Here is a 17379-nt window from a genome sequence, read left to right on the forward strand (position 1 = left end):
AATATATAATGCGTATCTGTAGATGTCTGCTTTACTTGAATATCACAGATTGAATATCACAGGTATTGAATATCACAGAAAACAAGTTTCTTATTTTAGTATTTCAAAGGTTGGATTAACACTTTTAACCATAGAATACTGGGGGATATTAATAGAAAATGGACTCTTATATAATGAATATTAAAATAATATAAAAGTGACAGACTTTCATTTTTTTACATCTAGATTAACTAGTAAAATAACATTTCTGAAAATAATTGGTATGAAATACTTTCAGAATATGCTAACAAATCCTTTATTTCCTTCAAAGATCTTGCTTTAACTTGAATTTTGAGGAAAATATTTCAGTGTATCTGTGCTACTAAAAAAAATATTACAGAGCAAACTTGACTACTGTCATCCTGGACAGCAATCTACCACACTACTTTTCTCTGTTTCTCTTTTATGCAATTTCAAAGCCAACAAGTATGCACAATTACTGCCAAGAACAATACTTAGATGACCCAGTGTTCTTCTTTAATTGTATAGATTGAATGTCAGCCTTGTGAGCTTTGTACTCTTTGACACTTGTACATGCATTTATATTGCATTTCAATATCTATAAAAAAGTTGATCTATCATATGATAAAAACACTGTCTTTGTGGTATGCAAAAATATTTCAATATCTTGAAACCAAAAAACACACCAGAATAAAATCAACACATTGAGACTACCTGGTGTGCATTTAGGAAATCAGGGATGAGAACTCATTGTATGAATGTCACCAGTCTGCTTTTTTTGGGTCTAGGCTGACAGAAGTGAGTACTTGACACATGACCTTGAGGCCAGGTCTTTGGAAAATATTTCTCGGTCACTCAGAAAGTGAGTTAACAACAAGATGTAATAAAATACAGAATACTTGTTAGTGTAGAAACAGTAGGGCTAACAAAGAAAGTTTTCTAGTCATGGTTCCAAAGTCTCAAAAGAGTATTTCAGGCAGTAAAGCAAGGACATGTGTAGCTAGCGCCTGAGACAGACAAATTAACATTTTCATTCTTTTGCCAAATAAACTCTAAATGTTTATATCTCTGGCCTTAAATAGCAGACAGGCTTTAAGTTGAGCACGGTGGTGTACTAGTGGACATCATGCCTGAGAAAACTGATGTAATTTGGAAATATTGCACTGAAGCATCAGGAGGTTTTTTCTTGTACAGATGATTTCCCAGTGAGAACACTCACAAGATTACTTTATGCTCAGTTTAGAGATTTTTGGTTCAGCTCCTTCCTTTGGATACAAATACTTTGTATGTTAGAGGCATTGTCAGCAGATGGCTACCTTTCTTGCAGAGAACTTGATTTCTGGTTCAAGTGACCACAGAAGGGAGAGCTAAGGAGAGATGAACCATGGGCTACAGATCAGTACTTGAATCTTTTTATGAATGTAGCCTCAATTACATGACTACTTATATAAATACCATATAAACATTGTTGAATGTGAGCTAAAAAAACAACAACAAAGCAACAAACCTCTATAACCATAGAAAGATTTAGGTTGGATATGACCCTTAGAGATCTCTCATTGGAAGCAACAACAGATTTCAGGTTACTTTACTTAAGAGGAAGATTAAGCAAGGTTACCTTAGAATGGGAAAAGGAAAACATGTCTCTCTCCAGAATTTGTCTGATTCCCGTTTGGTTCACTGCTGGTTCACTGCTGCAGCACTGGATGTGTTAGGTGGGTTCAGTTGTAGAGAGAGGCAGTAGAGCCTAGAGCCATGTGGGTGGGGCTAAATTTCTATTCTCTTCCTCTCACAGCGTCTCTGGACGATGTGGTTTCAGGGGAAGAAAGTGGTGAATGTACTCTGTGAGTGTCCCTCAAGTTCTCTGGAGGTGTTTTTTTTCCATGTTCTCCCATGTTTTTCACGTCTCCAGTAACAGGTGCTCTTTCTGGGGCAGGTACAAATCATGGCACTGGAGGCTCCCTCTCCTTGCTGCATGTTTAGTTCAAGATGAATTGCTTACAGCATGTCAGAGCTTGCCAAAGCCAGCTATGACTGGTTTGGAGTGGTTTGAAGCCTTCTCCACAGAATGCATCTTGGAGCCACCAGAAACCCAGCCAGCCTACCAGTTACACTCAATATAGTATTCCTGTACCTGCTTTATTACATCACCAGTATGAGAATGGTTCTGTCCCAGAGCCTGGACCTTGTGTCAGATAACTTTTTCAACTAGGTATAAAATGGATGTGTGGGTACGTTTCACTCATGGGCTTTTTCCATATTGGGTAAGCAACTATAGTTTCTGTTCCTCTCAAATACCATTTTCCAGCGACTTTTTTCTTCTATTCTGCCCACTCAGTGTTGAATTGCGACAGCTTTTGGATAATGCTTCTAATCATGATTTGCAAAGCCCAACAACTCACAGGTTTGTCTGCATGGCAGTAGGAAATCCTAAGGATTGATTCACACAGTAGATAGAGGAGTTTGTGACTGCAGTGGACAGAATTTTTAAAATCTTAATGCAAAGGCAAAGATTTTTTTCTGGACAAGGAATCAGGGCAGTAAGCTGGGTAGTTAAGGCATGCATTCTGAGTCAAATGTCAGACTCATGCAATCTAGACAGACTTGGTTCACATATAACTTCAATGATAGCTAATGTGCTTTATCTCCTGGAAGGGATGTGTAGTAAGGAGTAAAACCCTACACAGACATAAGACAGAATTTACTGTTGTGCAGCATAAAGTTTCAACCTTTTTTCTTTACTACCTGTGTGAGGACCAGCTGAGGGAGAACTATCACTTTCCCCATCAAGTGACACATAGCTGTGTGTCCTGTGAGACACTCACACAGAACTTGCACCTAAACTTATGGCTCCCCATATCTGTGAAGAGAAAAAAGTTCTTCCTGTTTTCTGATTGTCTCATATCTGAGTATGTTGCAAGTTCTATTGAAGTACATGAAACGGCTCCTCTAGAGCTGCTTTCTCTAATCTTTTTCTTCCCTTAGTCCCCTCAGAATTTTATGATGTGTTTACTCAGAATTAGGGACTATGATAATAACTTGGCAAGATTATGTGCTAGTGATGATAATACACCTTTTAAAAAACACGGCATTTATTTCTAATTACATTTGGGGGTATTCTAATTCTGGGATTGGATACTTATATAATGAAGAAATATGGTGCTTTAATTTGTCTTTATAGCATTAATATGATTACATTTACTTGCATACAAATAAATTAATTATTCCATAAATACATTATGTTTAAAACATTACAAAATTATTGTGTGTAATTAAAAACTTCAAGTATGATTAACAGTGTTTCAAAGTATTCTAAATTAGCTGTTTATTTCCTGTGACAAACTGAACACCACTGTGGCATTAGGAGTGATGATAAAGCTTCAGCTAAATCTGTATAACAATAGATTGACTTTTGTGTGATCCTGAAGGTCTTGGGCTGTAACAAATAATCCTGTAAAATCCTGTTGGAGGTGTGGTGGGTTTACTGTGATTGGATGCCAGGCATCCATCAAATCTGCTTTATCACTCCCTTCTGCACCTGGACAAGGGAGAAGAAACATAAAAAAGGGTTCAGGAGTTGAGATGAGGCAGGGAGAAATCACTCACCAATTACCATCACAGGAAAAACAGACTCATATTAGGAATATTAAATTAATTTATTACCAATTAGAATCAGAGAAGGACATTGAGAAGAAAAAACTCTTAAAAACACCTTTCCTCTTTCATGGGCTCTACCTCCTCCTTGCCAGCAGTGCAGGGAGATGGAGAGTGGGGTCGCAGTCAGTTTATCACACATTGTTTCTGTCACTGCTCAGGGACAGGAGTCCTTCCCCTGCTCCAGCATGACATTCCTCCTACAGGAGACAATTCTCAATGAACTCCTCCAATGTGAGTCTTTCCCACAGGCTACAGTTCCTCATTAGCTCATCAACTTTCCCTTTCCTATGGCATGCAGTCCTTCAAGAACAGCCTACTCAATTCTGGGTTCCTTACAGGGACACAAGTCCCGCCAGAAAATCTGTTTCAGCATGGGTTCCTCACTTTATGGGTCATAAGTCCCTGTCAGAAGACAGGGACTCCAGTGTGCATTTCCAAAAGGTTTACAGCCCTTTTGCAGGGGGGCTCTGGCCCCATCCCAGAGCATCCATCTGCTCTGGCTTAGTTCTCCCCCACTGACCTCGATAGGCCTCATGGGGACAGCTTTACTCACCATGGTCTTCACAACAGGTCTTGTGGGAATCTCACCTCCAGTACCTGGAGCTCCCTGACTTCCTCACTTACCCCTCCTTCTTCACTGACCTTGCTGTTCCCTGAGTTGCTTCTATCATATATTCTCACTTCTTTCTTCTCTCAGCATGCTTAAATCTTGGCAATAACTTCTTCTTCCTTCTTAAACATCTTATGACAGAGGTGCTACTACCACCTCTGATTAGCTCAGCCTTGACTGTCTGCAGACCTAGCTTGTAACTGATTGGTATTGGCTCTTATGGGGGAAAGCTTCTGGCAACTTCTCAGAGAAGCCAGTCTGTAACCCTCTACTAAAACCTGGCCATGCAAACCAGGCCATGCAAACCAAACACAAAGAAAACCCAGAAGTTAACTACCAGAGTGCATCAGGGATCAATAGTGAGTCCCATGGTACTTAACAGCTTCATTAATGGCCCAAAGAATAGGATGGCATGCACCCTCAGCAAGTTTGCAGATGACATGAAACCAGGAGGGGTGACTGATATTTCCCAATGGTTGCGCTGCCATTCAGATGAAAGGACTGGAGACTTGGACAGATAGGAACCTAACAGAGTTCAGCAAAATCAAACACATATTTCCCCAGGGAAATTCCTGCGGAGGAATAAACTCATGTACCAGTAAATGCTTCCTGCTGACCATCTGGAAAGAAGCTTTGTCAAAAAAAAAACCCAACCTGAGATGCTGGCAGACACCAAGTTGAAAAGGAGACTTCAGTGTGACCCTGCAGCACTATTAGAAAGCTAATAGAATCCTGGGCTGCATTAGGAAAAGTGTTGCCAGCAGTTAGGTGATCCTCCCCCTTGCTGTGGATGAGGCCACAGTTAAACAGTGCACCCAGCTCTGGGCACCTCAGTATCAGAGAGATATGGATTTGTTGGAGAGGGTCAAGCAAAGGGACACTCTCTTTCAATTTAAGTCATTGAGTAGAGGCTGATAGACCTGGAATTGTTCAGCCTGGAGAAGAAAAGATTCAGGGGAATCTTATGCATATGTATGGGTAAGTGATTTGAGCAGGGGAGTAGGGCAGTAAAGAATTTTGAGGCAGACTCTTGTCTGTGTTATCTAGTAAAAAAACAAGAGGTAATGGACAGAAATTAAGATATTGGAAATCCAGGATTTTTTTTTTTTTTATATTATTAAAATCCTCGCTTTTTATTGTGAGGGTTGTCAGACTTTAGAATAGGATGTCCAGTGAGACTGTAGAGCCTCCACCTCTGTAGATATTAAAAGCTTTAATATCTTCCTTCCACTGCTCAAAGAACAAGTTAGTTAGTTAGTTAGTGGGCTGGACTACACAATTTTCAGTGGCCCCTTCAACCTCAACCACTCTGTGATTATTTGGTTTACCATTTCAGACATCAAGGCCATTGATGATTACTAAGTACCTTCTAGCCTAACTTGAAGGTTTCTTTCCTGCCACAGAGTTTCTTTAAATTTTCAGTAAGAAGACAAGTGGAAGAGTCTCAGAGAGAAGATTTACACTGAAGTACAGACAACGTATTTAAAGAAGAATGCTATTAGCAGCAACATCATAATCCAGTTCATAATCCAAGGTTAGGAAAAGCAACATTTTCTGAGGATCATTTCTACTGGGCATTTAAAAGCTATCTAACTGAAAGGGATTTGAATTGTAACTTTTACAATAACAATAGCAACAACAACAAAAAGGTAAAAAGAGAGAAATGCTACTAAAAGTCTTTAAATGCAATTATAATATGCCAAGTGTTCACTTTTTAGATCTTTTGAAAATGCAAGCTCTTTAATATGATAATTTTTCATATTCTTGTTTTATACTTTATCCCTTTTCCTTCTATCCCTCTTACCATTTTCTACCATGGTAATAAATGTAAGTCGGGGGTAACTAACATAAATTGAATTTGCCTTGTAATAGATGCTTTCAAAACTTGTGAAATTCCCAGATCTATAGGTAAACAATATTTATTACATGTTTCCATTGCCACAGTGATAGAAAGAGGACTTGAAGGGAAAGTAATTGTGGGAAAATAGCATTGTATTTTCCCTCAATGTTCTGCTCGGTTTCTTTTCCCCCCATTTCTGTAAGTTTTTAATGTGCATGTAAATGACTCATAAACTTTCAGAGCTACCTGCACAGACACTTTTAACATACAGGAGTGGGTAATTTTTGGTAACACATTGGATGACTTTGCTGGTTTTGTATGGGGTAGTTAATTTCCTTCAAAGTGACTGGTATGGCGCTGTGTTTTGGATTTGTGCCAAACACAGAGTTGAAAAACAGAGACGTTTCTGCTATTGCTGAGCAGGGCTTACACAGAGCCAAGGCCTTTTCTGCTTTTCATACTGCAATGCTGGCAAAGAATGTGAAGGTGCATGGGAAATTGGGAGGAGACAGAGCTGAAACAGGTGTCCCAAACTGGTCAAAGGGACATTCCAGACCATACGGCATCATGCTCTCTCTGTAAAGCAAGAGGAAGAAAAATGAAAGTGTGGGGGAATGTTTGAAGTGGTGTTGTTTGCCTTCTCAGGTCACTGTTACATGTGATGGGGTCCTGCCATCCTGGAGAGGGTTGAACCCCTGACTTCCCATAGGAAGCAGTGAATGAATGCCTTGTTTTGTTTTTCTTGCTTTTGCTTTCCCTATCAAACCGTCTTTATTTCAACCCATGAGTTTTCTAGCTTTTACCCTTCTGATTCTCTCCCCAGTCCTACTGGTGAAGGAGTGAGAAAGCAATTGCATGGGGTTTGGCCTGATATAAATAACAACACTCATGGGCATATGAAGATTCCTGCACAAATGCTTTTAACATACAAGAGAGACTTTTTTGGTTGCATGAGCTCCGTAAAAGACGATGCTAGCTACATATGCTGCAGGCAATAGAACCAAGATAAATATGCTGTAAGTATAAGACACATGAGAAATTATATCAAATGCTAACATTGGAGGGAAGGGTGAAGCAAATGTGAGATGCAGTCTTATTTATGATCATTGAAAAATATGTTGGTACTTTGGATTAATTTTCCAATGAAATATATCTTCAGAGACTGCTTCAAGACGATGGACAACTCTGTAGCACCCAGAACCTCAGATCTGAGGATTGTATGGTGATCAAAATTAATGTAATGGGAGGAAAACCACTCCAAATTTCAAATATCAGCAAAATCTTACGCAGCCTGAAACAGTCTTAGCAGCTAAAAATTATCTCACCATTCAGAACCCTTTGAGGCGTAAAAGAAAAGTTAGAGGGCTCTGAGGTCCCAGGAAGGGGTAGTGCTACTAGCAGAATCACAGCAAAGATGCAGAGAGATGAATGCGCATTCCTGCAGCTTTACTGATGGAGCAAACATGCCAAAGAAGATGATGGCACACAGTGCTGTAGAGGACTTGTAGGTGTTTTGCAAGGAGTTTACAGAAAAAGTACATCATTAAAATTATGTAGGGAGGAAATCTTCAGTACTACTAAAAGCTGTATCTCTGCACATTAGTGAGTTTCAGTTTCAAGCTACTCAGCATCTTACACTAGGCTCTTGATTCCAAAAACAGAACAAAAAAATTCCTCAGCATGGTACCCACCGTGAATGACCTTAACTCTGTCAAGTGTTTGCCATGCAGTAGTGAATCTAATAAAAGTCAGAATCTTCCAAAAGTGGAAAATAATTGCTAGAAGAGTCTGGAATGTATTATCAGCTGGTAAGCAGGAACAATTTCTTCAGAATAAAAATTGTATGCCTTTCCTTGCACTGTAGAGGAGATCTTCTGTTCTTGTCAGATGTTAGGGAAAGTTGAAGTTACTATAGCAGAAATGTGTTCTGCTCTGCATTTAGCTCCTACAAAGGAGTCTTTTAAGAAAGTTTGTGCCAGCTTAAGGCAAAGATATGAAAATATGGTTTTGTGTTAATTGTATGGAAAAAATATTTCTAACCTTTGAAAATATTACATTTTTGAGTTGCTCCAGGAGATTTTTCAAACTAAGTACATATCTCATTCAAACATCCTCATGGCATTAATTTGGAATATTAAATATAATATAAAATAAAATATAAAATCCATGGGGACTCCAGAAGGCAGAATTATCTGTTAGAATAAGGTTTTGAGGCTTATTAAAAGGATCAAATTATTGAAAGTCAATAAAATTTAGACAATTGATGTATAAATTCAATATAAAAACTCTTTGTACTTGGGAGTACAGATATCTTGGTTGGCAGAGTCGCAAAACTTCAAAAATTCTCTGGGTCAGATTCACAGTTTTCTGTTTCTCCCCTACAGTTACAGACATTAGATATGCTTCAGCTCAGTGTACCTAGGAGTAAGTAGGCATACGCCTTTTAAAAGGCATGCTTTTATAATTTACAACGAATTTTAGAAAAATAGATGGGCATATCTTTCACTGAAGTTCCACTTGCTTGTTATTTTACCTGAAGCATAATATTAACATCTCTGGGTGAGGAAAGCTGTTTAGAATCAAGCTAAATAAGACCAAAAATAGGTAATAAAATAAATAAAATATAATAAAATATTAAAATAAATAAAATAAAATTTAGAAAGAAGGTTACTCTCATGCAGTTTATATTGCTTGAAAATTAAAAGCCATGCAAAAAAGAGGACGTGCTTTAGTGTAAGGCTGCCTATAGATGAGAAGTTTTTCTTAGATCTCGTGTGGAAGAGCAGAGAATATAATAGCTGCACTCTTTTTGCACAATAAGAGAAAGATTGATGAGAAAGTTATTTAGCAGGCTCAGGACATCCAGTCTCTACATGTACAATAAACTGTTTTGGGATGGCTCACTTCCCTCAGCAACCTATTCCTTCACCCTTTCAGTGAAGAATTTTTTCCCTTATATCCAATCTTAATGTGCCCTGGTTCATCTTGAGGCCATTTTCTCCAGTCCTGAGAGGCTGACCACAGGAGGATCTTATCAATGTATATAAATATTTGATGGGAGGTTGTAAAGAACCCAAGGTCAGGCTCTTTAGGTCAGGCTCTTTAGGTCAGGTCTCCACTGTCAAGGCTTCTGAAAATCAGGAAAACCTGTTTTACTCTCAGGGTAACTGAGCACTGCGACAGTTTTTCCAGAAATGTTGTGAAACCTTGTCTGTGGAGATACTCAAAAGCCACCTGGGCACTTTCCTCAGCAAATGCCTCAAGGTGTCCTTGAGCAGGGTGGTTAGACCAGGTGACCTCCCAAGGTCAACTCAAACATTCTGAGATTCTGAGTGTATGATTAGGACAGTTATACCCCAGAAGTTCGAAAATTAAAATTCAAAGAGAAAATAAAAAATAATAGAATGAAAGGGGAAATCGTTCTGCCCAGACCTATATGGAAAGAGGATGAAAAGATAAATTGGACCAGAGTCTGTGGAGGGGTAGACAAAGATGAGAAATTATGTAAGTGTTGCAAACCTACTAAATATATCTTCTGTTCTTGTTACACAAAGGATGATGATGCATGTAACACCAATGGAAATGTAATCTAAAGACAATGAGAAAGAGGAATTAGAAAATTATATGTGAGTGGTAAGTAAATTTTTGTCTGCTGGTAATTATTTTATTGAATATCTGAAAAATCAGTGTCCTGACTACTTAAAGAACTAACATACTAAATAGGGCATTAACAGATCTTGGGAATATAGTAGGAGAAAAACACATTATTCAGATTTGGGGAAAAAAAAAAAAAAAAAAAAAAAAAAAAAAAAAAAAAAAAAAAAAAAAAAAAAAAAAAAAAAAAAGCAGAATGAGGCAAGTATAGCCTATAGCCAGTTACTTTATTCTAGGGTTCATGTTTTGTGTTTTTTTAATAGATTTTTTATTAATGACATCAATATTATCAAAGACAGAAGGAAATGGACAATGATATAAAACAGAAATGGACTCATTGAAGATATATCATAGTAGAGTTATTAAACATCCCCTCAAATAAATTGATTTCTAAGATAAAGGTTACTTGAAAAGACTTGATATCCAAACAGTATGGTACTATCTATAAAAAAATTCAATTTGGAAATCTTCCATCAGTTAATAAAATATTTATAAAATGGATAAATATACAATTTTGGTGATTATTAAATACTGGTGAAATGAAAGGGAGATTACAGTGTTTCTTGGGTTCAGTCTTGCAATAAAAACTTATTATTTTCCTAATTGTCTGTTTTATAACATAGATCCTGAAGTTCATGCAAAACATAAAGCTGGAAATTTTGACCAGCCCTTTGAAATAAAAAGTTGTTTTGAATATTGATATCATAGAAATTGTGTCGTAATTTGAAGTATGTAAGATCTCTCTAAACTAGGGGTTGATTTTTCAGGGGTCATGACAAATGAAGAGACTCTGTGATGACAATAATCTGCTGATTTCTCAATGAAGTTTTAGAACTTCAAGATAAATAAATAAATAAGTAAATAAATAAATAAATAAATGCCTGAAAATCTTGGTAATATTTTTGCAGAAAGTAATGTTAGTCTACCTGTAGTTGCATTCATTTCTGGTCACATGCTGTCAGGAAGCACAAGTTTGAACTTGAAGAAATGAAGATGAATAGAAAATGTATTTTACAGTATGAGAATAAAAACCTGAGACTAGCTTAGTCTAGTAAGATAAGTGTTGAAAAACATGATTCATACAAGTGGAAAGTATAATGGGAGGAGATCTATTTAAGTTCAGGATCTGTGGTCATACTTTACTCATAAACAAATTATTAACAATTATTACAAAAAATATTTCTCACTGTAAAACAAGTCAATGACCTATCAGCCATGACAGTTAAATGCAAGAAAATCACTGCTTCACATGTCTTTAGATACACTTCCTGTAAATGGTCTTGCTATTATTACTGCTATTAATATCTAGTATTTGGCGTTTCTTCTGCCTGCTGAACAGGATTAAGAGATGTTCTACTCCTTACCTCTAATGGCATAACTATTCTTATCTTTCATTGCACTTACATCACCATCTTCTACATTAACAAGAGGGAGCCACCAATACTTGATTTCACATCACAGATTTTTACCCTTGGACCATATATTCATGTGACAGTCTACAAGTAGTCTGTGTCGGTTGTATGGTTCCCAAGAATGACAGATGCATTCTAAAGAGCCATATTCTGAAGGATTTTCATCTCCAGAGCTGATGATGTGCTGTAGATGTGTCCCAGGAATTACTTTGATTATGATCCTACTAGGAATGAAACCATTTGGATGCACCACTGCTGTGCTTAAACAACTACTGGAAGACTACAGATAACAGATGCAAGGCATATTCACACCTGATATTCACACCTGATAACAACCTGCCACAGATGCAGATATTGAGGATGGAAGTGTCAGAACCTGGCCATAGCTAGAAATTAAGGAAGACAGAATGCACTGATGTTATTTAGAGTTACTACAAGCATGTTTGCACACACTTAGTAGGTAGGTAGGAGCTTGCTTGACTGGCACTAAGTGTTCTGAAAACAGCTTCTGCTGAAGCTGAAAAAGTACCTCGAAAGCAGGCACAAAAAAAGTGACTGGAAAACAAAAACAAATACATAAACAACCAACCAACAAAAAAAAAAAAAAAAAAAAAAAAAAAAAAAAAAAAAAAAAAAAAAAAAAACAACAAAAAAAAACCAAACCCAAAACAAAACACCAGACATTTTGTAACTGAACATATTCAGCACAAATTTTAGTAATTACCATGAATTAGCCTGACTAGCTTGAAAGAATTTTATGACTCAGTATTGGATCTATAAAAAGCTTAGGATCATGTCAGCAGACTTTAAGTTGATGTGCAATTGCATTTCTGAAAAAGAAATGATGATTCCTTAATTGAAACCCAAATGAACTTTCGTTTGTTTGTTTTCCATGTTGAGTATAAGGAAATATTAAAGTAATAATAAAGCATTCTGGGAAGAGAAAGGAAACCTGTAATATAGTTATGTATGTTCTATAAACTTATGGAAAATAGATGTCATATGTAACAGTGTGTGTTCTATAAATAATTCTGATTAAATGTGTACTTTATTCATGTCTGTAGTTACTGGGTATCATCAGAGATGCAGTCTTGTCTTGTCTGATGATTCCATCTGCTACTCAGTATTAGTTATGGATTGAAGGGTTTTATTTCCAGGCTTAGAATTTAGTGATCTGTATTTAGTGTGAAGTCTCTATTAGGAAAAATGAAGCCTGGGGATTTTTTTTTTTAAAAAGAAAGAAAAATCACCTCTTTTTCGTCCATTCAAATAATAAAGCCCTGAAAGCCAATGTATTGAACACAAGTGTAACTTTAAATACATTCACAATTACTGTGAAATTGCATCATTAAGGAAAAACATCTGTTTAAGTACTTGGATGAATTGTGGCCACCTTGGTCCTAAAGAACACGTTGACAATATCTGATCTGCAGATTAAAGGTGCAAAAGTCTTTTCTGTATTACATCAAATGACAACAATTTTCCATTATTTCCATGCAAAAGGGAAAAACTACAAATTCATTTCTGTCTAGACAGAAGAAATAATGGGTTTTTATCTAAATTGTCTTGGGCCACTGCTGGGACATTCAAGGAAAAGCTCTACTACTAATGAATAAAAAGACAATTTTTTTTACAGTTAATGAGTCATAGATATTTTAAGCACTGCAATTTGAGGACAGAAAGCTATTAGATTTAGAGAAAGAATGGAAAAAATAATGAGATCAGAGGGGTGAGCTATTTTGGTACCTGAGAAAGGTTGTTATTGTAATTTAATATTTATCATGGAGTAGCAACTTTAAAATGAAGAATCTAAAGTAAAGATGCTTGGATCTTGGATACCATCTGGAAAGTTCAGCTGAAGAGAATAAGGCATAAGGAAAGTAATAACATTAGTAACCAAAAATATGTCTGTAAAACACATTTTTTTTTAATTCAAAATGGAGTGGAGGGCGGGAGGAGGAAAAAGCAGATGGTAGAATTTGGAAGGGAAGATTAGAAATTAACATATTAATGGCCAGATCCTGCAGTGACTGGAATAAACAGAGCTTTGCCATTGATTTTAATGAGAGTAGAATAAAGTATGTCATCTGAAGTGGTGAGAAAAAGTTGTAAACATAAAAGACCACATTCTCCAATTGAGGCACTTTTCTGCTTTGTAAACACAAATTGAACTTCAAGGGGCTATACATAACCACAGGCCAAACCCTCTAGTCAGGGGAACAGTTCTCTGGGAAACAGTTAACAAATATAACTTCATTCCTTTGGATTTAAATGATTTTGGTGAGGGAAAGATGTGATACAAACAGATATTTGTACATTAACTTGGGCAGCATTGTACTTAGATCTTCAACAAATCTAGGTAGCTCAAATCAAGAAGGAAGAGCTAGCTCCCCTGTAATCCTGTGTTCTCTCTACAAAGTTCAGTTTGATTTTGAGAAAGACAGAGTATCTGTCACCGAGATATAATTACTGTTATATTGCAGAATTCCACTGGTTTATGACAATGGATACCACGCTCTATTTTGCATTTACAAAGCACCCTCTTCTAGGACATGGAGAGATATGTCTTCCTAAAGGCCCCAAATTCATAAGCTTGTATTTAAGCACTTAAAAAGGTGTAATTTAACCCACAAATGGCATGAGGAACATTTTCTAAGATATAAACCTTATTCTGCAAAGCGAACACATTACTGGGAGTGGAGATGCATTTCCAAATTGAATTGATCTGTTTTGCCTTGAAGGGTCATTGCACTGTATAAGCAAAGAGCAAGGGATCAGATGTTAAAGAAAATATGATTGCATAACATAGCTTGTTATTTCAGAAAAAAATGTAGCTATATACGTTATTTACTAGTTCTTGGCTTTAATTAAAAACAAATAAAAAGATGAATATAAATGGAATTGGGAATACTGTGCTAATTTATATCATTGTTTAATTTCCTGAAATACAATAATTAAAGTAAACACTAATTACTAAAACTATTTTTCATTCTTAAAGTGCAAAATGTACTTCTTTTTCAAGTAGCCTTACATTTTTACAAGAGCTCTCTCTTGTGGCTATAACTGTTTCTGCATTGTAACAAGTTGGGGTATTTTTAAGACCATTTTAAAAAGAATTTTCACTGCAATTTCAGGTAGTAGGAAAAGCAATAAGAGAACTCTGCCTGGCCATGCAGCAGATAGGGATAATATAACTATAAATCTGGAGAAATAATTCTTATTCGCCAAAGCATAAGCTATTGAAAAGTTTCTTGCATTTTATTCTAATAGAAAGGCTTAAAATAATAGCCAGACTACAAAAGATGGCAAAAATTATTGCTGCAAAAGCAGAGATAGAACAAACAAAATAAATTTAATATATGATCAGGAGTACTGGTCACACAAGACTGAAGAACTCTTTAAGAATAATGACAGAAAATGACAAAACTGCAATTGTTTCTACTTCTTTTGTGCAGTGATTCACCTCTGGTTATCCTCTGCATAACTAGAATATACTTGTAGCAAGTAAGAGGTGTTCAGAAAGGGTTTTGAGCCAAGTTGCTCTGTGATGATGTGTTTGGTATTGGTCCTCTTAAAGCAGGTACCCATTTAAGTGAACTGTGCTGAAGACCTGGTCCATACCATCTACTGACTGCATTCCTGTCTGACCCCAAAACTTTTACCTGCAACTGCTTCATTCTCATACAAGGGGCCTTTTGGGAACCCCTTACTGTAGGTCTAGATGTCTGGGCAATCTCCCTTTTCAACACAAAATGAAGGGATTTTCAATAGTACATCTGCTGATAAGGAGGAAGTACAGGGCAAAACAGCTTTGGGAAATAGTGCCACAAAGGTACTGTGATTGCTGTCAAGGATTAGACACTTCATGTTTAATGCAGAATTTGGACATTTGGATAATGGAAACTAAATCTCTGTTAAAGGGAGACAATAGAAATCTGGAGTTTAGTATCAATGGGAGTTACGCTTACCAATGATTGGTAACTAGATTAATTACTCTTTACTCACCTGTTCTCATCCAATGGTGATGAAATGTCTTTAGGCAGGCTATGGGACTTTTGTTTGACATGGCTTTTCTGCTTCTCAGAGGAATGTACTGATATGTATTTGCAAAAATATTAAGTGATAAATCCATCTTTCAGTTTTCCCTAGCTCACAGCTATGTTACAAGGTTTCACTTACTCACTTCTTAATGTTTAGGATTTGAGATCCTCAGATGGAAGATGCTATATCAAAAAATACTGTTGCCTCATGAAAGGTAACTGAAGAAATTAAGCTTAAAATATCTGCAAGCCCTTGCATGATTTTTGTATGCTCACACTTTCCATAGAGGTAATAAATATTTTCCTAAAAAATGTAAAAATTTACCCTAGAAACCAAAATAGCTGCTCTTGCAAATTAGTCAAACTCTTTTCAAAGTACACCAGCCTCTAGTTTGTGTATCACCAGAAAAACATGATGGATAAGAATCTTCAATCTCAGAAGCTAAAGCTATGTCAATAGCTATGTCAGATGAAATAGAAGTCATAACCTTTCTGGGAACAGTGTTAAATTAAATTATCCATATCTATTAATAAATGCTTTTAGCAACAAAAAGAGAATGGCTACATGTAAAACGTGAGCTGACATTAAGACACAGTAGCGAGAATATTCAAATTTCTAAACCATATCTATGAATTAGTTAAGAGTTTGCTATTTGGCTGGGGTCAAAATGTTCCTGAAAATGGTCTAAGAGCTTAAAAATACAGACAACTGCATTGCCTGCCTGGTTCTGTTCAACTTACCAACATAGATGCAGTGTAGAAAGTGATTGTGCATGACATAGATGTAAAAACTGAAGTCACTCAAGAGTAGAAGGAATTTATGGTGGGATTTAAATATTAAAGCTTTATCAAACTAGCTTGAAAAAAAATGTCTTTACATTCTTGGCTTAAAATAATTCCTTTATCAGAGTTGGAGAGAAAAAGACAAATGGATTTAAATCCAACTACTGTTGAGTTTCCCAATATTAAAAAAAATTACATGAAAACCAAGTAAAATCATTGTCACAATTCTCAAAATACATTTTGATCCAGCAATAAATAAATAATAAAAAAATGTCAATCGTTTTATTTGAAGGAGTAGTTTAACTGACTTCAGAAGCTAAATTCTTAGGGATTTAAACATGGTAAAAAAGCAAGACTGACAAGCCTTAGTCCCAAGGCCATGTGAATGCAGTATAAAGCCATGGCCTGCTATTACCAGTGGCAGGACTGCATTTGCTGCACTATTTACTGCACTGGAGGACAATGCTCTCAGACTCCACCCTCTGGACCTAACCTATCATTCCACTGTACCTCATTGTGGCACCTGCTTGATGTGGGGAGATCATTCATGGGATATCCTGATCTCTACAAGAGAGCAACAAATTGATCCAAGACCCTGTCCTGGCATGTGGGAGTGGGGGGAGCCCCAACTGCTTTGCCCTGGAGAGAGCCAAGCTGAGGAGTTAAGAAAGAATTTTTCAACTTCACCCAGAGCCCTTAAGGCAAAAGACAAACCTTCTAGTCACAGCGACCTGTCCAGAGACCCACAAGCCCCCTCGGGATTTTATGTAGATCTTTTACAATTGATTTGTTTTGTACACTTTTCCTCCCACCCTGGTGTCCCATAAAAACCCCTGGGTTTCCTCTGGTTGGTAGAGGTACCTCGTCCCTGGACCCCTTTCGCTGGTACCTTTGCAATAAAGTTACCACCTGCGGAAATTCCACACGAGACCTCTCTCTCTCACCACGGCGGGCTAAAAGAGGGGCAAAATCACAAGGGCAAGAGCTGAGAGCACTGAGCTGAAATCACTGAGCTGAAATCACTGAGCTGAAAAATCACTGCTCTGCCCTCCTGCTGAGAACCCCCTCTGCCAGCTGAGGAGCGCCCTGACTCCCCAAGGAGCTGTTTCTAGCGAAACATCTTTTGGGGGTGGTTGTGGCTCTCTGGGTCCCAAGCGGCGGACCCCTCTACCAGCTGGAATACTGACACACACAGATTTTCACTGGTATTCTTTCTTTCCAAAAGTGTTTCTGATTCAATTTAGAACTGGAACATAAACCAGGGAATAAGAATTGGGAAAGGGCATTTCCTGTGAAGAAATAACATAAATTTTGAAGCTTGTTTTGGTTGCTGCTGGTAGTGCTTACACTAAGTCATGGACTTCCAGTTTTCCGTATTCCACC

This window comes from Sylvia atricapilla, chromosome 2 (assembly GCF_009819655.1).
Source record: "Sylvia atricapilla isolate bSylAtr1 chromosome 2, bSylAtr1.pri, whole genome shotgun sequence".
NCBI lineage: Eukaryota > Metazoa > Chordata > Aves > Passeriformes > Sylviidae > Sylvia > Sylvia atricapilla.